Genomic DNA, 4380 nt, shown 5'->3' with positions numbered 1-4380 from the left:
GGGTGGGAGGGAGATGCAAGAGGCAGGAGATATGGGGATATATGTATTTGTATAGCTGATTCACTTTGTTATGAAGCAGAAACTAACATACCATTGTAAAGCAATTATACTCCAATAAAGATGTTAAGAATAATAATAATAAATAAATTAATAATAAAATGAGGTTAATTTAAAAATGGAAACAATCTGGAAACAATAGAAGGGAAAATCTCACTAAATTGCTCCATTATCCATTGTTAAAGCTTAGAAAAGAGTTAGCTATGTTTTGGATGGGTAATATTACCATTTCTAACACCATAGGCTCTGAGGTGTGAAAGTGATTGTTTCATAAACAAAAATGAAAAAAATTCCAAGGAGACCATTGAATTGAAGTATTTCTGGTGAAACTCTTCTTGGAGGACATCTTTGTTTTTTTTGTTTTTGTTTTGTTTTTGTTTTTGTTTTTTTGTGGTATGCGGGCCTCCCTCTGTTGTGGCCTCTCCCGTCGCAGAGCACAGGCTCCGGACGGGCAGGCTCAGCGGCCATGGCTCACGGGCCCAGCCGCTCCGCGGCATGTGGGATCCTCCCAGACCGGGGCGTGAACCCGGTTCCCCTGCATCGGCAGGCGGACGCGCAACCACCGCGCCACCAGGGAAGCCCTTGGAGGACATCTTATAAGCAAAAGACCTCTGTCTATATGGCGGAGTTAGAGATGGTGGTGGGTTGCCACATTTTGCTTTTGAAAGATAGCAAAATACCTAGTTTCTATACTGCTTTATTCAAACAAAAATTTCCATCATATGTATTTAAGAACTATGGTTGCCAATAAAGTCAGTCCTCTTGTTTATATTTTTACACGCCTATATTAACAGTATACACACATTTATATAAACATCAAAAGTACTATACATGAAAACAAGTAAGGTTCCATATTCTAACAAACAAAATGATTGAAGTTGACCCAGGAAAAATCAGACTGTAGCTATAATAAATATTCACAAAACTGACGGGATACCTTCTAGCAGTGAAACATGAACTCTGAGTTTAATTAATTTGTAAGATATAACAATATTTCTGTGAAGGTTAGGAAACACAGTTTGGTAATATTAACTACGTTTCCTTGGTTAATGTTTGAAATTATAATCCAGGTAACTGTATAAATCAGCATTAAGCCAGAGAAACAGAATGAGTAGGAAATATAAATTAAGAGATATATTGCAGGGAACTGGCTTATACCATTTTGGGGGCTGGTTTAGCATGTCTAAAACTTGTAGGGCAGGCTGTCAGGAAGGTCAGGCTGGAACTCTCAGGCACAGGATAAAGCTGTTGTCCACACAATTTCTTCTTATGAAAGCCTCAGCTCTGCTTTTAACTTCTTTCAGCTGATTGAATCAGGCCTGCCCAAACTATCTAAAATAATCTCCATTTCTAAAGTCAACTGATTATGGATTTTAATCCCATCTACAAAAAACTTCACAGCAACACCTAGAATAGTGTTTGAAAGACTAATTGGAGACTAGCCAAACTGACTCATCAAAAAGACTACCACAGTAATATATAGAAGTTTAAGTATTGGTTGATTTCTCCAAATCTCAAAGAGCATTGAAGATTGCTCATTTGAAATTCAAACCCTGCTCTCTTTAAGAAACAATTAAACATGTATATATATTATATCTCTGATCTTCCCTTCTATCTGGTTTTCATGGGAACTGAAAAGTTAAAGAAAGCTCAAATCTTTCTTACTGTAAATTTTTGTCTCAATTTTTATAAATATAATGTGCAAAGGAGGTATTTCTGGATAAAGAGTTTCCTATAACACAAAGCCATAGAATATGCCTTTCCACTATTTCTCTTTTTTAAAAAAAAAATTAGAAGGGATAATTTTGTTGACATCCTAAATACAATTGTCAATAATGGATAGCATTAACATTTATATATTGATATGTTAACAGAGAATTAGAGAATTCGTTTTCATAAGCCTTAATCAGTATTGTAGAAATCTGAGTCCATAGAAAGATATATGAGATTTCAGTTATTGAAGAAGATACACCATGAGGTGTCTACAACATTTTAGAATGAGTGATGCAACTTCCATTCTTTTCTTTTGGCTTTGTGATTTTCATTGTTTAAAATTATGCAATGCTGTGCTCACTTTGGCAGCACATATCTACTAAAATTGGAATGATACAGAGAAGATTAGCATGGACCCTGTGTAAGGATGACATAAATTCATGAAACATTCCATATTTTTTAAAACAAATATTTTGTTATATATGAACCTCATGGTAACCACAAACCAAAAAATTATAATGAAACAGAAAAAAAGAGAAAGAAATCCAAACATAACACTAAAGACAATCATCAAATCACAAGAGAATAGAGCAAAGAAGAAGAAAGGAACAAAAAGAACTACAAAAACAACCAGAAAACAAATAATTAAAGGACAATCAGTATATTTCTATCAATGATTACTTTAAGTGTAAATAGACTAAATGCTTCAGTTAAAAGACATAGAGTAGCTTAATAGATAAAAAGCAAGACCCATATATATGCTGTCTATAAGAGACTCACTTCAGATCTAAAGACACACACAGACTGAAAGTGAGGGGATGGAAAAACATATTCCATGCAAATAGAAACAAAAATAAATCTGAGGTAGCAATGCTTATTTTGACAAAATAGACTTTAAAACAAAGACTGTAATAGGAAACAAAGAACATTACATGATAAAGGATTAATCCAATGAGAGGATATAATTGTAAATGTATATGCACCCAACATAGGAGCACCTAAATACATGAAACAAATATTAACAAACACAAAGGGGAAAATTGACAGTAATACAATAATAGTAGGGGACTTTTAACATCCCATTTACATCAATGGAAAGATTATCCAGACAAAATCAACAAGGAATACTGGCCTTAAATGACACATTAGACCAGATGAACTTAGTAGGTGTATATAGGACATTTCATCTAAAAGCAGCAGAATACACATTCTTTTCAGGTGTGCATGGGACATTCTCCAGTATGGTTCACATACTAGGCCAGTCTCAATAAATCTAAGAAGATTGAAACTCTATCGAGCTTCTTCTTCAACCACAAAGGTATGAAACTAGAAATCAACCACAAGGAAAAAAAAACTGCAAAAAACACAAACACACGGAGGCTAAACAATATGCTACTAAACAATCAATGGGTCGCTTGAAGATATCAAAATATACCTGGAGACAAATCAAAATGGAAACACAGTGATCCAAAACCTATAGGACACAGCAAAAGCAATTCTAAGAGGAATGTTTATGGTGATACAAGCCAACCTCAGGAAACAAGAAAAATCTCAGATAATCTAACCATACACTTAAATAAGGAACTAAAAAAGAAGAAGAAACAAAATCCAAAGTTAGTCGAAGAAAATAACTAATAAATTCAGAGTGGAAATAAATGAAGTAGAGACTTAAAAAGCTACAGAAAAGCTCAATGAAACTAAGAGCTGGTTTTTGAAAAGATAAATAAAATTAATAAACGTTTTGCCAGACTCAACAAGAAAAAAGAGAGAGGGCCCCAATAAAATCAGAAATGAAAGAAGAGTTAAAACTGACACCACAGAAATACAAATGATCGTAAGACATCACTACAAACAGTTGTATACCAATAAAATGGACTATCTAGAAGAAATGGATAAATTCCTAGAAATGTACAATCTCCCAAAACTGAACCAGGAAAAGATAGAAAATATGAAGAGACTGATTTTCAGTAATGAAACTGAACCAGTAAAATAAAAAACAAAACAACAACAAAAAACTCCTAACAAACATAAATTCAAGACCAGATAGCTTCACAGGTAAATTCTACAATACATTTAAAGAAGAGTTAACACCTATCCTCTCAAACTATTCCAAAAAATTTCAGAGGAAGGAACACTTCCAAACTCATTCTGGAGATCAATATCACCCTGATATTAAAACCAAAGAGATCCCAAAATAGAAAATTGCAAGCCAATATCACTGATGAGCATAGATGCAAAAATCCTCAATAAAATATTAGCAAACTGAATTCAATAATACAGTAAAAGGATCATTCACCATGATCAAGTGGGATTTATTCCAGGGATGCAAGAATGTTTCAATATCTGCAAATCAATGAAGGTGATACATCACATTAACAAATTGAAGATTAAAAATCATATTAACATCTCAATAGATGCAGAAAAAGCTTTTGACAAAATTCCACACCATTAATGATAAAAACTCTGAACAAAGTGGGCATAGAGGGCACATACCTAAATATAATAAAGACCAGATATGATAAACCTACAGCCAACATCATACTCCACGTTGAAAAGTGGAAAGCTTTTTTTTTTTAAATCTGCTTTTTATTCTCTAACCTTTAATTAATG

The 4380-nt window shown here is 33.6% G+C and overlaps 1 non-coding gene across 1 annotated transcript; it reads left to right on the top strand.

Annotated features, from left to right (window-relative positions):
• The first annotated feature begins 2123 nt into the window (after positions 1 to 2123).
• Positions 2124 to 2230, top strand: LOC112064578 (U6 spliceosomal RNA). The gene has a single exon (XR_002891541.1). It is a non-coding gene; the product is annotated as a U6 spliceosomal RNA (small nuclear RNA).
• The last annotated feature ends 2150 nt before the right edge of the window (positions 2231 to 4380 follow it).

Source organism: Physeter macrocephalus, chromosome 2, assembly GCF_002837175.3.
Source record: "Physeter macrocephalus isolate SW-GA chromosome 2, ASM283717v5, whole genome shotgun sequence".
NCBI lineage: Eukaryota > Metazoa > Chordata > Mammalia > Artiodactyla > Physeteridae > Physeter > Physeter macrocephalus.
This window is presented reverse-complemented; position numbering and strand designations above follow the sequence as displayed.